At 47.9% G+C, this 20872-nt stretch overlaps 1 pseudogene; it reads left to right on the plus strand.

The window, feature by feature from the left end:
* Positions 1-10825: 10825 nt before the first annotated feature.
* LOC113024856 (uncharacterized) lies at positions 10826-10942 on the plus strand (annotated as a pseudogene).
* Positions 10943-20872: the final 9930 nt, after the last annotated feature.

The following is a 20872-nucleotide window of genomic DNA, read 5'->3' on the forward strand; positions in this document are numbered from 1 at the left end:
CCAGTGTTGTTGGATGAGGCCATCCACATTACACCAGGGACAGTTCTTCCTGTGAGGCCATCATCACCACACCAGGGCATGTGGTGCTGGATGAGGCCATCCACATTACACCAGGGCCTGTGCTACTCGATGATACCATCCACATTTCAACAGGGCTTGTGTTGCTGGCTGATGCGTTCCACAATACGCAAGGACTTTCACATTACGCCAGGGCCTGTGGTGCTGGCCAATACCATCCACATTTCACCAGGGCCAGTGTTGTTGGATGAGGCCATCCCCATTACACCAGGGACAGTGCTTCCTGGTAGGAAATCATCACCACACCAGGGCATGTGGTGCTGGATTAGGCCATCTTCACCAAACAAAGGCCCGTACTGTTGGATGAGGTCATCCAAATTACACCAGGGACAGTTCTTCCTGTGAGGCCATGATCACCACACCAGGGCCTGTGGTGCTGGATGAGGCCATCCACATTACTCCAGGGCCTGTGCTACTCGATGATACCATCCACATTTCACCAGGGCTTGTGTTGCTGGCTGATGACATCCACAATACGCAAGGGCCTGTGCTACTGGCTTAGGACATTCACATTACACCAGGGCCAGTGGTGCTGGCCAATATAAACCACATTTCACCAGGGCCTGTGGTGTTGGCTGAGGACATACACATCACCAGGGCCTTTGGTGCTGACCGATATCATGCACATTTCACCAGGGCCAGTGGTGTTGGCTAAGGCCACTCACATTAAGATAATAAGATAAGATAAGATAAGATAACCTTTATTAGTCCCACACGTGGGAAATTTGTTTTGTCACAGCAGGAAGTGGACAGTGCAAAAGTTATGAGGCAAAAATTAGAATACAATAAGAATAAATACAGTACACAACTGTACAGAATAGAATAAAATAAAATACTATATACAGTAGAATAAAATAAAATAAATATACAATAAGATAAAAATAGAATACAAATACAAATACTATATACAACTGAGTAAAATACAACGATGACAGAAAGGATTATTGCACTTAGTATTATTGCATATGTATGGATATGTGTGCTTGATCAGTTAAAGTCTTTATTATGGAGTCTGACAGCAGTGGGGAGGAAAGACCTGCGAAATCTCTCCGTCCCACACCGTGGGTGCCGCAGTCTCCCACTGAAGGAGCTGCTCAGTGCTGTCACAGTCTGCTGCATGGGGTGGGAGATGTTGTCCATCAGGGATGACAGCTTAGCCGCCGTTCTCCTGTCACTCACCACCTCACTCACCACCTCCACTGGGTCCAGAGGGCATCCTAGAACAGAGCTGGCCCTTCGGATCACCAGGGTGTTTGGTGCTGACCAATACCATCCATATTTCACCAGGGACAGTGTTGTTAGATGATGCCATCCACATTACAACAGGGCCTGTGCTACTGGCTGAGGACATTTACATTTCACCAGGGCCTGTGTTCATGGCTGAGGCCAACTTCACTCACATTTCTTACAGCCGTCATGGTCTGCTGTGTGGCAGGTAGAGTGTGGACCCAGATGCAGGACACAGAAGGCAGAAATAAACTCATAAAGTTCACCAAATGTTTACAGATGTCAAGAAGTCACAAGCAAAGAGAGACCACACCATGACACATGTTTAAACAAGGAATGTTTATTAATCAAAACTACTTATTAATCAAATAGACATGTTCAAAGCACCACAGTGGTAGAACGATATCACACAGCACCGTCACATGATATTAAACAGAAACTGGCAACAGTCTCTGTAGAGTGAGCGATCATAATGAAGCAGTTTATTTTAAGTTGTGATTCAACCTGCTCTTCATATTTCAGGCCACCAGATGTCACCAAAGACAACTGTGGTGAAAAGTTTCAAGTAATCAAACCTTTTTCAAAGCTTTTCAGCAGTGTTGGTCAAGTTTCTTGAAATTGATGAAAAACCTTCATCCCAAAATGCATCAATGATGTCACAGAGACCAAGAGAGTAACAAGAGAGTCATAACTCGAATAATAAAAAATACAAAAGTTGAATAAAAGTATGTAAAAACAACATGTAGAGTGTAATCATTAGCTGAATTTGTATAGAAGGAGACCACTGGTCAAATCATTCCTGATCTTCCAGCAAAGCGCTGACCGTTTCTTCTCTGTTGGCATGATGTGGGCGTTAGGCACGTAAACTCTCTGAGGTTTAGGCTGCAAAGACGAGGGGTAAACTGTTTAACCTCTAAAGCTGATCAGGTTTGGAATGTTTTGAGACATGAATCTATGCCAGTGGTTCTCAAACTTTTCACTATGAGTACCACCTCATAAAATATATGTCTCTTTAAGTACCACCCTTATGACCAACATTAAAGTACAGTAGTATAGGCCAGCGTTCCCCAATCTTTTTTGTGCCACGCACCAGTTTAATGTCAGACAATATTTTCACAGGCTGGCCTTTAAGGTGTCGCAGTTAATACAACAAAATAAAATGATATGATATGACCAAGACAAAAACCGTGGTTATTTTGTAAATATAATAATAAATCCAAATTTGCTGTGTAATTGTGTAACTTTATAAGCAACATCCCCCTGAAATGCACCAACAACATTGAGAGTAACATCCTCCTCTCTGCCCCTTAATGCTCACTGGTCGCTATGGTAATGCGTAAATAGTTCTTTCAAAATAAGACACACAACTACAACACCGGTAAAAACCCAGGGAAACAGAGTTAATGATAAAAACCCTGAAAACCATACATTTCACTCCCGAGCCTCAACTCTCGGGCCCAGTACCAAACGACTCAAGGACCAGTACCGGTCCGTGGCCCAGGCGTTGGGGACCGCTGGTATATGCCTATCCATATACAGTTGACACAAGACAAGGGCCGCGTACTCAAAGACCGCTAAGGCCGGAAGTGCGAGGCTTGTGTAATGGGACGGTCTAGCCTCCGCTGCGCTGATACTGTTGTTTGTCAATAAAGTTTAAAAAAAAAGCCTCCGTTGCGCTGCCCAGGTTGCCTAGCAACCATGATACTAACCACTGGAAACGTGTCATACAGCTTTGTTTGACAGAAATGAAGGAGAAAATCTTTTGTTCATTTGTTTGTTTGTTTCTACATGAGCTTTGATCATTCTCTGTAAGATTAAGGTCAGCTATTGAACGGCGTATATTTTAAAGTAAAGGCTTTAAAACCAAGTTAGTACAAACGTCACTAATGTCACATAACTTTGCCGACATGTGGCCAACAGTAATGTTTAATGTTCTTCGTTATTAAACATTTGCACATAAATAAGTGACATAATATTCAGTACTTAAAGTGTACTCTTCGGCCGCCCCTCATCCGCCGTTTTTTTTTCTGCAAATTTATCCACACCCATTGCAGCGCTATGCATTCTGGGATATGTTGGACCACGAAGGCTACACTGCCACAGCCTTAAAATTCAGGGAAATGAAGGACGCATTTCAGGGCCGCATTTCAAGCAGCCTTTGAATTGGGACAGCCTTCGGCGCGCCGCTGTGACGTAATTGGCCTTGAAGTCCGTACTTTAAGGCTGCAGACCCTGAATTGAGAGACAGCCCTGGTGTGTTGTAGATGGCCTCAACATGCAGCACAGGCCCTGGTGTGGTGTAGATGGCCTTAGCCACTAGCACAGGCCGTGTTGCAGAGGGCATGGTGTGGCTCAATTGGTTTTTGCTAGCAGCACAAGCCCTAGTGTGTTGTAGAAGGCCTTGGCCAACAGCACAGGCCCTGGTGTGTTTTAGACAGTGTCAGCCACCAACACAGTCTCTGCTGTGTTGTAGTTGGCCTCAGACAGCAGCACAGGCCCTGGTGTATTGTAGTTGGCCTCAGCCAGCAGCACAGGCCCTGGTGTATTGTAGTTGGCCTCAGCCAGAAGCAAAGGCCCTTGAGTGTTGTATTTGGCCTATGCCAGCAGCAGAGGGCCAGGTGTGACTCAATTAGTTTTTGCTAGCAGCACAAGCCCTTGTGTGGTGGAGATGGCAAACGCAGGCAGCACAGGCCCTGGTGTGTAACAGATGGCCTCAGCCACCAGCACAGGTTGTAGATGGCCTCAGCCAATAGCACAAGCCATTGCTGAAAACAGCCAAAAAGAATGTCGTTAATGTGCCCTCATTAATGGGCAGCTGCTTTGGGTCTTTCAACACCCTCCTTCTCTGGATCAAAAGCAGTTCAATGACATGAAAAGGAAAAGCTTACAACACCTGGTATTCCCAGGAATTCTCCCATCCAAGTACTAACCAAGCCCAAGCCTGCTTAGCGTCTGAGAACAGAGGAGATCGGGTGTGCTGAGGCTACCTACAATACATCAGGGCCTGTGCTGCTGGCTAAGGCCATCTACACCACACCAGGGCTTGTGCTGCTAGCAAAAACCAAATGAGCCACACAAGGCCCTCTACTCTTGGCATAGGTCATCTACATTACACCAGGGCCTTTGCTGGTGGTTAAATGCTAAACTGAGTCCTTGAGTAAAGCAAGTAAAGCAAGCAGCCCAAAACAAAAACAGACGACCAATCCAGGGCGGGCGGCGGGGGCCCAGGACGGAGGGACCAACACCGAACAAAACAAGCTCCAGCGAACCGAGGGAATCGTCCAAAACAAAAACACACATGCTTTTGTTTTGGACGTGCTCCCCAAGCGTACTTGGGGAGCACGAGAACAAAACACAGTTCAGGAGGCCGGCCCGGAGGCTGACAACTCAGAAGTCCAGGACAGTTCATCTTCTGAGGCCGGCCACGTCGGCGACGCAGATCGATAAGCCGACCGAGCGGAAGGCAGCGGTAGCTCTTCCCGCTCCACCACAACCACCCACACATGCAGGGCCTTGGAGTAGGGGTATGTCACCAGGGTGCAGAGGAGGCTACCCCCCCCCTCTGTCCCCTTCTGGCTGCCTCTGCCTCAATTTTATCCCACAACTTAGACATTCACATTACTCACACTCTCATTACACATACATATAGGATCTTGGGGGTGGGCACGATACACGGAGTCCAAAGTACCATCAGGGTGTACACCCCACCCCTGGCATCATTGCCCACCTCTCAATTTTAAATACACGTAGACATTGAGGGCTAGCAGGAGGGACCATGCGCTTACCTGCTGCTCTCTGGCAGGTAGCTCCAAGCCCTCCTGGGTTTTAAATGCACCTTAGAACACACATGCATCAACACTACAATGGAGTCTTCTCTCACCCCCATTCTCTGCGACCTGCTGGAGCAGGGGGGCTAGGACTAGGAGGAGGAGTTGGCCGTCCGACTGCGGTCTGGAGTGTGGAGCCTTCCTGCTGCTGCGGAGTCGGGGCGGTCTGCCTCCCCCCACCGCAGGGAAAAGGGAAACACCACCTGGGTCTGGGTGCAGTTCCCCCCTCCAGGGGCGGGGGCACCTAGACCCGGTTTGTAGAGTACGCTTGGGGAGTGTGATCGTGTGTACAACGTCTCTTTATGTCTGTCTCCACGTTGGTTGAGTGTGGAGTAAGTGCATATGAGAGCATGAGGGTGGGAATGGATGTTTGTATCTGTGTGTGCCTGTATGTCTGTGTCTATATGTCAGGTTGGGTGTCAGGCGCCACCTCTCTGGGGACATCTCAGGCCCTCCAAGGTTTGGAGGCCTATCTCCCCCTACCACCACTTCCCCTGGCAGTGGCGGAACCCCTCAGACATCGGTGCGTTGGTGGTTCTTTGTGTCCGGGGATGGGCGTCCAGGTACACACCGGCTCACTCCTTGGCGGCCGCTTATCGGGGCCTGGAGCCTGGGGCTCGCTCGGGCCACTTCGGAGGTGGGGTGCCCCCGGCCTCTCGGCCTGGGGCTCGGTCACTCAGGCGCAGCTGGCTGCCGGCGGAGCTCACGGGCGCGTCACTGCAACCCCCCCTGGCTTCTGCTCCGCGGCTGCTGGGTGAGCCCTCATCTGGGACTCTCCTCAGCTCTTTCCGGGACAGTGGCGCAGCTGCCCCTCTGTTGGTCTTCCTTGGTCTCTTGTGTTCTGGGGGCCTCTGGATGTCTGGAGTTTTGATCTCCTCCACACCTGCTTCACGCCCTGGAGGACGGGGCTGTGGCCCCCCCACACCCTCTAGCAGATTATTACATGAAGGAACCTTTTAAAAAACAAAAAACAAGCGCGTCCATGCTCACAGGTGTACACACGGGTGATCACACCCACAAACTACACCCTTTTTGGCTCCTACCTCAAAGCACACTGTGTTCTGTTGATCTTATGTGCTGCACAATAATGTTTAACATTTAGTATTTACTGTCATATTCCCATATATCATTGTGATGTTGTTTATTCTATTACTCTTGTTCTCTTCTGCTTGCTTTCTTTTTTCTTTCTCAGCAGGTGATCCAGGTGATTGATATATGCATTTTTTTTCTCTGCCTGTTCTGTTGGTTTTTGTCTTTTGCCCTTCTCTCCCGTTCCTCTTCCCAGCTGTTTCTCTTTCCTTCTTTCTTTCTCCCCTTCTTTCCCCCAGTCAAGTCTGTCCCGTATTCAGTAAGTGAAAATAAAATAAACAATAAAAGGTGAATCAAATGGACCATTACGGCAAGGCTGGGATGGTCAGTTTGGTAAAGTAAATCCGTTGGGCATCTTTCTTTGCCTTTAGACAACAATTCTGATGGCAAAAGAGCCAAACGGGACAGGCCAAAAAAAAAAGAAAAAAAAAAAAAGGAAGGCAGCGGTGGCGGAGTGGAGGCAGTTCAGGGGGCCGACCGTGCACATGGCAGCAGCGGCAACAGGGAAACTGTTCAGGCGGCCGACCGTGCGGACAGCAACGGCGGTGATGAGGAAACCGTTCAGGCGGCTGACCGTGCGGACAGCAACGGCGGTGACGAGGAAACAGTTCAGGCGGCCGACCGTGCGGACAGCAATGGCGATGACGAGGAAACAGTTCAGGCGGCCGACCGTGCGGACAGCAACGGCGGTGACGAGGAAACAGTTCAGGCGGCCGACCGTGCGGACAGCAACGGCGGCATCTAGGAGGTCGTCCATAGTGACGATGACGCTCCACCAGCGGCCTGGCAGATGACCGCCGACGTCGAGGCGGCAGTTCAGGACCCGAAGGTGGCGTAGCCGTCGCAGCACCAGACGAGACCGAAGCAGAGGCTGGACCAGGCGCGGCTGAAGCTGAAGCGGAGGCTGGACCAGGCGCGGCTGAAGCGGAGGCTGGACCAGGCGAAGCTGAAGCTGAAGCGGAGGCTGGACCAGGCGAAGCTGAAGCTGAAGCGGAGGCTGGACCAGACGAGACTGAAGCAGAAGCAGAGGCTGGACCAGACGAGACTGAAGCAGAGGCTGAACCAGACGAGACTGAAGCAGAGGCTGGACCAGACGAGACTAAAGCAGAGGCTGGACCAGGCGAAGCTGAAGCCGATGCTGAAGCCGGGCCAGGCGAAGCTGAAGCCGATGCTGCAGCCGATGCTGCAGCCGGGCCAGGCGAGGCAGATGATGATGCTGCAGCCGGGCCAGGCGAGGCAGACGATGAAGCTGCAGCCGGGCCAGGCGAGGCAGACGATGGAGCTGCAGCCGGACCAGGCGAGGCAGACGATGAAGCTGCAGCCGGGCCAGGCGAGGCAGATGACGATGTTGCAGCAGGGGGCTGGACGGGCTCCTCAGGCCCTCCAGCTGACGAGTCTTGGGGCTGGACGGGCTCCTTGGGCCCTCCAGCTGACGAGTCTTGGGGCTGGACAGGCTCCTCGGGCCCCCCAGCAGGCGAAGCAGGAGGCTGGACGGGCTCCTCGGGCCCCCCAGCAGGCGAAGCAGGAGGCTGGACGGGCTCCTCGGGCCCCCCAGCGAAAACAGTCTCTGGACCAGTGGGCACCGGGGCCCCTGGAACACACAGTTCAGAACCAGTAGGCGCACGGGCCTCTGGTAGGCACAGTTCAGAACCAGCAGGCGCACGGGCCTCTGGCAGGCACAGTTCAGAACCAGCAGGCGCACGGGCCTCTGGCAGGCACAGTTCAGAACCAGCAGGCGCACGGGCCTCTGGCAGGGACAGGTCAGAACCAGCAGGCGCACGGGCCTCTGGCAGGGACAGGTCAGAACCAGCAGGCGCATGGGCCTCTGGCAGGAACAGATCAGAACCAGCAGGCACACGGGCCTCTGGCGAACACAAAGCGGACTGCGGCTGCACGGAGCAGTGACTCAGCTCAGGCAGCGACAGCCGGATGCAGTCCTCAGCTGGCTTCTTAACCTCCAGGGGTCCAGAGTCGGCTGGGGGCTGGAACCCAGCCTCTGGGGAGGCCCTGGAGTGCGTCACAGTCTCAGAACTGGCCAGCTCTTGAGGAATGTTTTCAGTATTGTGTGGTTTGTCTCTCACAGCTGGCAGTTCCGAAGTCCTAGTCTTCGGCTGTGGGGTGATGCGCCGACGGCGCGATCGTCGCTTCCTCCCGGGCAAAGCCTCCGGCGGGCCGGGCAAAACCTCCGGCAGGCCGGGCAAAACCTCCGGCGGGCCGGGCAAAATCTTCGCCGCTGGGCTGAGTTGGGAAGCGGTAGCGGCTGGTGGGTGAAGGTGCAGTTCGTTGAGTATGAAGTCCTGTGCGAGCGGGTGAAGAGAGTCCAGCAGCCAGGAGTGAGCGGAGATGAGCTGCTGTAGCCTGGCTTCTACAGCGCGGAGACACTCTTCCCCCTCATGCTCGAGCCATAGGTTAACCAACCTGGAAACAGAGTCAATTAGTTCCTCCCGAAGCTCCTCGGGAGGTGCGGATGCCGCTGGGTCCATGTCTGGTCGGCTCGTACTGTCACGGCTGGCGGAGAGCCGTGTGGAGTGGAGGAAAAGGAGGACCCAAAATGCAGCAAACTGATGATACGAGTGACGTTTATTTACAGGGTGGTAGTGGCAAAAACAGGCAATGAAGCATGAGTAATTACAAACGGAAACCTAAACTGGGAGAAACTAAGTGACAAACCTGAGACCATACAAAAGGGGTGCGGGGCAGAGAGACGCAGAGACAGGAACACCATAGAACGCAGACGAGCCGACAACGAATACAGACCGACACCCACTATATATACACACACAAGGTAATCAGGTAATCGCACACAGGAGGGAAGAACAGCTGATCTGAATACACATGATGACTGGAGGACACAAGCTGAACACAATGACAACAGACACAGACTTTCAGAACAAAACAGGAAATCTAGAACCCGAACCGGACACAAGGGGGAGGACACAGAATAACTAGAACAGAGGGAAATAATCACAAAACACAAAACGCTGGGTCAACGACCCAGGACCATGACAATATATACATATATATATATATATATATATATATATATATATATATATATATATATATATATATATATATATAGTATATACACTGGGTGAATGTGCAGTAGTAGCAGCAAGCAGGTGAATTCTGTACATTAATATGAATAGACATCTGACTATTTTACAGGATAGACAATATAAACATATTTAAAATTAAAGGAATTGAAATGTACATTGTGCCTTGGTTTAGAGTGTCTGGAAGAGAGTCCTGTCTCAGTCAATTATAGATGATGTGAGAGGGCGGGTGTGTGTGTTTAGGGCACGGATGGCTTGGGGATAGAAGCTCCTCTTGAGTCTCTCTGTCCTTGCCCGGAAGATGCGGAACCTTCTACCAGATTGCAGAAGTTGGAACAGTTTGTTGCCTGGATGGGACGGGTCCTTCAGTATCTGCGCTGCTCTAGTCCGGCATCTCCTGGTGTAGGTGTCCTGAAGCGGGGGGAGAGCAATCCTGCAGCAGCGTTCTGCTGTACGGATCACTCTCTGGAGAGCTTTTTGGTCCTTCACACAGCTGTTCCCAAACCACGATTTGATGCAGTGTGAAAAAAAATGCACAGAAATCAATTATTTTTCAAGAAATATTAAATAGATTCAACATCTCTCTTCAACAAAATTGCAGACTGCACAGATGGTACCTTCCCAAAGGAAAAAGTACTATAGCTTACTAGGGTATATATATTAGACTTAATACTCATTATATACAGTAATTGACTTCTATTCATTTTACATCAAATTAAAACTTTGCGTGTCAGATAATTATTTATTAAAAGCTAGACATTTTAAATGAGAATAAGAAAGAAAAGTATGTCTTTGTGCCCCCTTTTCCCTGTTCATGCCCTATCGGCCCCCCTGGCTAAACTTTGCTAGATCCGCCCCTGCACAGTTACCAGCGTCAGCTACGTAGAAAAAGATCCTGGTGTAGAAAGTAATATTAAATAAATTCTAACAACAACTTATCAAGCTTAAACGTGCTGCTGTTGTTTATCCACTGGTTTCCTCTTTCTGGCGTGAAGTGGGCCAAAAACAAACAAGAGAGACGGACTCGCGACAGAAAAGCAGTTTCATGATTGAAGTAGCAGCAAGAAGAGGCAGTTGCTTGTTAAGCTTAACGCAGGAATGCTTTACAAACATTCAGAGATGGACTTACTTGCTTTACTTCTGTCGGGGATAACTTTGTCGGAGATGAAATGCCGGGTTGCTAGCGAAGCTCCACATGCTAGCCAGACCACCAACAGGTCCCGCATGCCACTGCCACTCTATCACGTGATGCATACTGCTCCTACGTGCTAATGTTCTGAGGCGAGTTACGGCGTGTTGCAAGTTTTGTGAGGTGCTTTCGTGATATTTAATGGATCGGATTACATTTTTAATTTTTCTCCGATATCCGATCCAGTAATTTAGGTCAGTATCGGACCGATACCGATACGTAATATCGGATCGGTCCATCTCTAGTTTAAACCTCTGTATGCTCTTAACTTTTATCTTATCTTTTCCAGTTTTTGTGTTTTTATTTGTTGTACAGTATCCTTGGGTGCTTTGAAAGGTGCTATTTTTAAATAAAAAATGTATTATTATTACCACCCTGAGCACACCTGATCTTGTTTGATCTCAGAAGCTAAGCAGGGTTGGGCTTTGTTAGTACTTGCATGGGAGACTTCCTGGGAATACCAGGTGCTATAAGCTTCCCCTTTTCATGTCATTGAACTGCTTTTGATCCAGAGAAGGAGGGTGTTGAAAGACCCAAAGCAGCTGCCAATTAATGAGGGCACATTAACGACATTCCTTTTGGCTGTTTTCAGCAATGGCTTGTGCTTCCGGGTGAGACCATCCGCACCACACCGGGGCCTGTGCTGCCTGCTGGTGCCATCTCCACCACACCAGGGCTTGTGCTGCTGGCAAAACCTAAGTGAGCCACACTAGGCCCTCTGCTGCTGGCATAACCAACTACAACACACCAGGGCCTTTGCTTCTGGCTGAGGCCAACTAGAACACATCAATTCAATTCAATTAAATAAAATTTTATTTATATAGCGCCAAATCACAACAAAAGTCGCCTCAAGGCGCTTCATAGATACAGAGAAAAACCCAACAATCATATGACCCCCTATGAGCAAGCACTTTGGCAAAGTGGGAAGGAAAAACTCCCTTTTAACAGGAAGAAACCTCCAGCAGAACCAGGCTCAGGGAGGGGCGGGGCCATCTGCTGCAACCGGTTGGGGTGAGAGAAGGAAGACAGGATAAAAGACAGGCTGTGGAAGAGAGACAGAGGTTAATAACAGATATGATTCAATGCAGAGAGGTCTATTAACACATAGTGAGTGAGAAAGGTGACTGGAAAGGAAAAACTCAATGCATCATGGGAATCCCCGGCAGCCTACGTCTATTGCAGCATAACTAAGGGAGGATTCAGGGTCACCTGGTCCAGCCCTAACTATATGCTTTAGCAAAAAGGAAAGTTTTAAGCCTAATCTTGAAAGTAGAGATAGTGTCTCTCTCCCGAATCCAAACTGGAAGCTGGTTCCACAGAAGAGGGGCCTGAAAACTGAAGGCTCTCCCCTCCCATTCTACTTTTAAATACTCTAGGAACAACCAGTAGGCCTGCGGTGCGAGAGCGAAGTGCTCTAATAGGGTGATATGGTACTACAAGGTCATTAAGATAAGATGGGGCCTGATTATTTAAGACCTTGTATGTGAGGAGCAGGATTTTGAATTCAATTCTGGATTTAACAGGAAGCCAAAACAGGAGAAATATGCTCTCTCTTTCTAGTCCCTGTCAGTACTCTTGCTGCAGCATTTTGGATTAGCTGAAGGCTTTTCAGGGAGTTTTTAGCACATCCTGATAATAATGAATTACAGTAGTCCAGCCTGGAAGTAATAAATGCATGAACTAGTTTTTCAGCGTCACTCTGAGACAAGATATTTCTAACTTTAGAGATGTTGCACAAATGGAAGAAATCAGTCTTACATATTTGTTTAATATGTGCGTTGAAGGACATGTCCTGGTCAAAAATGACTCCAAGGTTCCTCACGGTGTTACTGGAGGCCAAGGTAATGCCATTCAGAGTAAGAATCTGCTTAGATACTATATTTCTAAGATTTTCAGGGCCGAGTACAATAACCTCAGTTTTATCTGAATTAAGAAGCAGAAAGTTAGCGGCCATCCAGGTCTTTATGTCTTTAAGACATCCCTGCAGTTTAACTAATTGGTGTGATATATCTGGCTTCATAGATAGATAGAGCTGGGTGTCATCTGCATAGCAGTGTAAATGTATGCTATGTCTTCTAATTATGCTGCCAAGGGGAAGCATGTATAATGTAAACAGAATTGGTCCTAGCACTGAACCCTGTGGAACTCCATAATTAACCTCAGCGTGTGAAGAGGACTCTCCATTTACATGTACAAATTGGAGACTATTGGATAGATATGATACAAACCACTGCAGCGCAGTACCTGTAATACCTACAGCATGTTCTAATCGCTCTAATAGGATATTATGGTCAACAGTATCAAATGCTGCACTAAGGTCTAGCAGGACAAGCACAGAGATGAGTCCACTGTCAGAGGCCATAAGAAGATCATTTGTAACCTTCACTAAAGCTGTTTCTGTGCTGTGATGAGCTCTGAAACCTGACTGAAACTCTTCTATTAAGCCATTCCTCTGCAGATGATCAGTTAGCTGTTTGACAACTACTCTTTCAAGGATTTTTGATATGAAAGGAAGGTTGGATTTTGGCCTATAATTAGCTAAGACTGCTGGGTCTAGAGATGGCTTTTTGAGTAAAGGTTTAACTACAGCCAGCTTGAAGGCCTGTGGTACATAGCCGATTATTAGAGATAAATTGATCATATTTAAGATCGAAGAATTAATTAATGGCAGGACTTCTTTGAGCAGTTTTGTAGCAATGGGGTCTAAAAGACACGTTGATGGTTTGGAGGAAGTAATTATTGAAGTTAACTCAGAAAGATCAATTGGAGAAAAAGAGTCTAACTTAACATCAATGGTACTAAGAGTAGCTGTAGATAATATTACATCTGTGGGATGATTGTTGGTATTTTTTTCTCTAATGATAAAAATTTTATTTGTGAAGAAGTTCATGAAGTCATTACTAGTTAACGTTAAAGGGATGGTTGGCTCAAAAGAGCCACTGACTTTCTGACTTTTTGTCAGCCTGGCTACAGTGCTGAAGAGAAACCTGGGGTTGTTCTTATTTTCTTCAATCAGTGACGAATAGTAAGATGTTCTGGCTTTGCGGAGGGCTTTCTTATAAAGCAGCAAACTATTTCTCAAGGCTAAATGATGATCCTCTAAATTTGTGACACGCCATTTCCTCTCCAGCTTACGAGTCATCTGCTTTAGGGTACGTGTTTGAGAATTATACCACGGAGTCAGGTACTTCTGATTTGAGACCTTTGTTTTCACAGGAGCTACAGTATCCAGAGTCGTATGTAGTGAGGAGGTAAAATTATTAACAAGATATTCGACCTCTGTTGGAGTAGTGTTCAGATAGCTGCTCTGCTCTATGTTGGTACAGGGCATTGAAGATGATAACAGTGGGTGGATTATATTCTTAAACTTAGTTCCAGCGCTTTGAGAAAGACATCTACCTTGATAAAGTCTACTCTCCACTGGTGTGTAATCAATTATTGTAAATGTAAATGTTATCAGGAAATGATCAGACAGGAGAGGGTTTTCAGGAAACACTGTTAAATGTTCAGTTTCTATGCCAAGATCTAGAGTGTGATTAAAGTGGTGGGTGGGTTATTTTACATGTTGAGAGAAGCCAATTAGCATCTACATGGATGTTAAAATCACCCACAATAATTATTTTATCTGAGCTGAGAACTAAATCAGATAAAACGTCCGAGAAATCAGACAGAAACTCTGTGTAAGGCCCAGGTGGACGATAGATGATAACAAGTAAGACTGGTTTCTGAGTTTTACAGCTGGGGTGGACAAGGTTAAACATCAGGCTTTCAAATTAATTTAAAGTCTGTCTTGGTCTTTCGTTAATTAATAGGCTGGTGTGAAAAATTGCTGCCACACTGCCCCCTCGGCCTGTGCTTCGAGATTTCTGGTAGTTAGAATGACTCGGGGTCTTGATTCATTTAAACTAACATAATTATCCTGCTGCAACCAGGTTTCTGTAAGGCAGGGTAAATCAATTTGTTGATCAATTATTAAGTCATGTACTAACAGAGGCTTGGAGGAGAGAGACCTAATAATTAAGAATCCACATTTCACTGTTTTACTCTTTGGTTCAGATGAGGATACAGTATTGTTCTTTCTTTGTGATTGTTTATGTTTAAGTTGTTTATTGCTGGAGGCACCAGGGCCTGTGCTGCCGGCTGAGGCTGTCTACAACACACCAGGGCTTGTGCCGCTAGCAAAAACCATTTGAGCCACACCAAGCCCTCTTCTCCTGGCATAGGCCATCTACAACACACCAGGGCCTGTGCTGCTGGCTGATGCCATCTCCAGCATACCAGGGCTTGTGCTGGTGGCTGAGGCCATCTACAACACAACAGGGCCTGTGCTGCTAGCTAAGGCCATCTACATTACACAAGGTCCTGTGCTGATGGCTGAGGGAAGCTACATTACACCAGGGCCTGTGCTGCTGGCTGAGGCCATCACATCACACCAGGGCCTGTGCTGCTAGCTAAGGCCATCTACATTACACAAGGTCCTGTGCTGCTGGCTGAGGCCATCTACATCACACCAGGACCTAAGCTTGGTAGAGGCCATTTACAGCACAAAAGGGCCTGTGCGCTGGCTGATGCAATCTACATTACACCAGGGCCTGTGGTGCTGGCTGAGGCTATCTACATTACACGAGGGCCTGTGGTACTTGCTTAGGCCATCTACATTATATCAGGACTGGTGCTGCTAGCTAAGGCCATCAACATTGCAACAGGGACTGTGCTGCTTTCTTAGGCCATTTAAATCACACCAGGGCCTGAGCTTCTGTTGGTAGAGGCCATCTACGGCACACCAGGGCATGTGCTGCTGTCTTAGGCCATCAACATCACAGCAGGGCCTGTGCTTTATTGCTAAGGCCATCTCCATCACACCAGGGCCTAAGCGTCTGTTGGTAGAGGCAAACTACATTACACCAAGGCCTGTCCTGCTGGCTGACGCCATCTTAATTGCACCAGGGCCTGTGTTGATGACTGATACCATCAACAGCACACCAGGGCCTGTGCTACTAGCTAAGGCAAACAACATTGCTACAGGGCTTGTGCTGCTGTCTTCGGCCATCAACAGCACAGCAGGGCCTGTGTTGCTAGCTAAGGCCATCTACATCACACCAGGGCCTGAGCTTCTGTTGGTAGAGGCCATTTACAGCACACCAGCACATGTGCTGCTGGCTTAGGCCATCTACAGTACACAATGGACTGAGCTGCTGTTGGTAGAGGCCATCTACAGGACACCAGGGCCGGTGCTGCTGTTGGTAGAGGCCATCTACAGCACACCAGCGCATGTGCTGCTGGCTGAGGCCATCTACATCACACCAGGGCCTGTGCTGCTGGTTTAGGCCATCTACATTACACCATGTGCTGCTCTTAGGGGCGATCGTGGCTCAAGAGTTGGGAGTTCGCCTTGTAATCGGAATGTTGCCGGTTCGAGCCCCAGCTTGGACAGTCTCGGTCGTTGTGTCCTTGGGCAAGACACTTCACCCGTTGCCTACTGGTGGTGGTCAGAGGGCCTGGTGGCGCCAGTGTCCGGCAGCCTCGCCTCTGTCAGTGCGCCCCAGGGTGGCTGTGGCTACAATGTAGCTTACCATCACCAGTGTGTGAATGGGTGGATGACTGGATATGTAAAGCGCTTTGGGGTCCTTAGGGACTAGAAAAGCGCTATATAAATACAGGCCATTTACCATTCACTTACAGGGGGGTCATCAGTGACTTTGTTGGCTGGTGTGAGACCAACGTACTCCAAATCAACGCCGGCAAGACAAAGGAGATGATTATAGACTTCAGGAAGAAGTCAGAATCAGAATACTTTATTGATCCCTGGGGGAAATTATTTTTTGTTACAGTGCTCCATTTTAAACCAACATTAAGACAAGACAGACAATACGCTAACTAAGAATAGTACAATATATACATATATATACATACATACATACATACATAAGTCACTTATAAATAAATATTTGGAAAAGAAACATGTGTAGTTGTAGCAGCAAACAGTGTGTTAAGTGGATGCGTTGTACAGGGAGATGGCCACAGGCAGGAATGATTTCCTGTGTCGTTCAGTGGTGCTTTTCGGTAATCTCAGTCTCTCACTGAACGAGCTCCTGTGACTGACCAACATGTCATGGAGTGGGTGGGAGGTGTTATCCAACATTGTCTTTATCTTGGACAGCATCCGCTGTCACCCCCTACAACACCGATGAACATCCAAGGGAAAGACATTGAGATAGTGGACTCTTATAAGTACCTGGGTGTTCACCTCAACAATAAACTGGACTGGACTACAAATACAGACGTCCTGTATAAGAAGGGCCAGAGCCTCCACCTGCTGAGGAGACTGAGGTCCTTCGGAGTCTGCAGGACTCTGTTAAGGACATTCTATGACACTGTGGCAGCATCTGCCCTTTTCTATGCAGTGGCCTGCTGGGGGAGTGGATGCACGGACATGGACAGGAGCAGGATTGACAAACTGGTGCGGAGGTCTAGCTCCGTGTTGGGATGTCCCCTGGAGTCCGTGGAGGTGGTTAGTGAGGGGAGGATGTTAGTAAAGCTGACATCCATCATGAACAACCCACATCACTCACTGCATGAGTATGTGAGTGGGCTGAGCAGCTCCTTTAGTCAGAGACTGAAACACCCTCACTGCAGGAAGGAGCGCTTTCGCAGATCATTCATCCCAACAGCAGTTAGACTCTATAACTCCTCAATCACGATGTCATAAGCAGTGTTGGGTAAGTTACTTTAAATTAGTAACTTAGTTACATTACTAGTTACTTCTATCAAAAGTAACTCAGTTACTTCAAGTTACTCGTTACTTTCAGAGTAACTAGTTACTAGGGAAAGTAACTTTGGTTTTACTCAGAATTCTCTTGTTAATGTGTTGCTTCTGTAACTGGATACCCAGCCAGACTACCAGTCTTCTAGCTTGCTTACTTGCCACAAGTGCACTGTGCCACCTACCAATAGAAAGGAAAAAAATAATGTGCACACTTCCATGAGAGAAATCCCACGCCTGGACCGTCGTTGACCGCCGCATGATTCTAGCCTGCTTTTTACATCCAACACAAAAACTGCAGTCGTGGTGCTTTCGATTGTACTTAGAACTCGGAAATTCTGCCTTCTGTATAGGAAGATGCAGGTAACACCAGAGTGCAGATGAGCTGCTTACAGGGCTGGACTGGGACAAAAAAAAATCATCCTGGGCATTTTGACTAGAGACCGGCCCACCATTATAGGAAAAATCATAAAGCCTTTGAATGAAAACAAACGCTGTTGTGACAGTGATGTACACTGTTCTGATGGTATATATGTATCAATCTATCAATTGTTTGTTGTAAGACTCAGATAATTATTTTTTAAAAGCTAGACATTTTAAATGAGAATAAGAAAGAAAAGTATTTCCTTGTGCCCCCTCTCCCTGTTAATGCCCTACCTGCCCCCCTGGCAACACTTTGCTAGATCCGCCCCTGCACAGTTACCAGCTGTCAGCTACATAAAAAAAGGATCCTGGTGTTATTTCTCAGAAACAGTTCATAACTTCCCTTCAACTCATTCATGTCACCTAAAAGGTAAACCTGTTTCTCCATCACCTGTTCAGCTCTGATGATCCAGTAAGGACATCTCCTGGTTTCATCTTCATGTTTCCATCTCACCACATATACAAACCGATATCATGACCAGCAGCTTTACAGCTTGGCTCCAGCAAACATCAGCTGATACAAGAAATTAATATTAAATAAATTCTAACAACAGCTGATCAAGCTTAAAAGTGCTGCTGTTGTTTACCGCGACATCCGCTGGTTTCCTCTTTCTGGCGCAAAGTGGGCAATAAACAAACAAGAGAGAAAAGCCGATCAGCTGATCATTGATCAGTTTCATGATTGAAGTAGAAACAGGAGAGGGAGGGGGGAGAATGAGAGAAGAAGAGGCAGCTGTGCAGCGTAAACACAGAGTAACTCCAGCTTTGTGTCTTTTTCATTGTAGCTGAAGTCCGGGACAAAATGTTCCTTTTCACCTCAATACGAAACCCGTAAAATTTTCTCCAAATACAAGACGATTCTGTTTTTTACGGGACGGTTGGCAACTCTAATAATTAACCGTATGAACAAAATAAAGTTCAACATCCGTAACATTGCACCCACCCAGCTGTATAGAAACTTCGTCATGCTAGCTAGTACGCAGTACGAAAAAGTCAGCATAACGAAAATAAACTCCACCTAAACTTGATTTATATGTGACTGAGATAAACTGCAGGTTATAACTTCTTACCTGAAGTTCAGTTCACCTGATACTCGGACCGGCGGCTGCTTCAGGTCTCTCCTCTTGCATCCACCTGCTGGCTTCCACCACTTGCTAATGTTATTGAATCTGTGGAAGCTCCGCGATAGCCACCACACAAAGTAACGAATAACGAGCCTATTTAAATCCCAGTAACGAGTAACGCGTTCCTGGTTTTGGCATAATAACTAGTTCCCGTGCTCGTTACCACAATGATAACGTAGTTACTGTAACGCGTTACTTAATAACGCGTTAGTCCCAACACTGGTCATAAGTCACTGGACACTGTGAACATCCACGGTCACCACTTCATGCATAATGGACCTTCCATGACCTTCCAAGCTATATAGTTTATGTCTTCCATATTTCCAACTATATCCATAATCACATACTGTGTATGCTACCATTGTATATAGTGTATTATCTTACTTTTTTTCATTGATTGTACTTAATTGTATTTTTGTATTTCCTTCATATATCTGTACCTGAACTGAGGTGACGCAAAAATTTCCCCGTTGTGGGATCAATAAAGTCTTATCTTATCTTATCTCTTGGTAGAGGCAATCTGCAGCACACAAGGGCCTGTGCTGCTGACTGAGGAATTCTACACAACATCAGGGCCTGAGCTGCTGGCTGAGGTCATCTACATTACACCAGAGCCTGTGCTGATGGCTGAGGGAAGCTACATATACACCAGGGCCTGTGCTGCTGGCGGATGACATCCAAAGCACACCAAGGCCTGTGCTGCTGGCTGATGACATCTACATCACACCAGGGCCTGAGCTTCTGTTGGTAGAGGCCATTTACAGCACACCAGGGCCTGTGCTGCTGGCTGAGGCCATCTACATTGCACAAGGGCCTGTGCTGCTACCTTATGCCATCAACAATGCAACAGGGCCTGTGCTGGCGTCTTAGGCCATCAGCATTACACCATGGCCTGTGCCAATGGCTGACGCCACCTACATTACATCAGGGCCTTAGCTGATGTTGGTACAGTCCATCTAAGGCACACCAGGGCCGGTGCTACTGGCTGACGCCATCTACAGCACACCAGGGCTTGTGCTGTTGGCTGATTCCTTCTAAATTACAACGGTTCCTGTGGTGCTGGCTGAGGCCATCTACATTACACAAGGGCCTGTGCTGCTGACTGAGGAATTCTACAGTACACAAGAGAATGAGCTGGTTTTGGTAGAGGCCATCTACAATACACCAGGGCCTGTGCTGCTGTTTGCTGATGCCATCTACATCACACCAGGGCATGTGCTGCTTTTGGTATAGCCATCTACATCACACCAGGGCCTGTGCTGCTAGCTAAGGCCATCTACATTACACCAGGTCCTTTGATGCTGGCTGAGGCCATTTACATCACACCAGGGCCTGAGCTTCTGTAGGCTGAGGCCATCTAAAGCACACCAGGGCATGTGCTGCTGGCTGAGGCCATCTACTCAACATCAGGGCCTGTGCTGCTGGCTAAGACCATCTACATTACACCAGGGCCTGTGCTGATGGCTGAGGTCACCTACATTACATCAGGGCCTGAGCTTCTGTTGGCTGAGGCCATCTAAAGCACACCAGGGCATGTGCTGCTGGCTAAGACCATCTACATTACACCAGGGCCTGTGCTGATGGCTGAGGCCATCAACATTACATCAGGGCCTTAGCTGCTGTTGGTAAAGTCCATCTAAGGCACACCAGGGTGGGTGCTACTAGCTGAAGCTATCTACATTACTTCATGGCCTGTGCTGCAGTTGGCTTAGGCCATCAACAGTACACGAATGCCTGTGCTGCTGCTTGAGGCCATCATCACAACATCAGGGCCTGTGCTGCTTGCTTAGGGCATCTACATTACACCATGGCCTGTGCTGCTTGCGAGGCCATCTACATCACACAAGGGCCTGTGCTGCTGGTTGAGGCCATGTTAATTGCACCAGGGCCTGTGTTGATGACTGATACCATCAACAGCACAACAGGGCCTGTGCTACTAGCTAAGGTGTTCAACATTGCAACAGGGCTTGTGCTGCTGTCCTAGGCATTCAACATCACAGCAGGCCCTAAGCTTCTGTTGGTAGAGGCCATTTACAGCACACCAGCACATGTGCTGCTGGCTGAGGCCATCTACAGTACACAATGGACTGAGCTGC

The sequence above is a fragment of the Astatotilapia calliptera genome, chromosome 6 (genome assembly GCF_900246225.1).
Source record: "Astatotilapia calliptera chromosome 6, fAstCal1.2, whole genome shotgun sequence".
NCBI lineage: Eukaryota > Metazoa > Chordata > Actinopteri > Cichliformes > Cichlidae > Astatotilapia > Astatotilapia calliptera.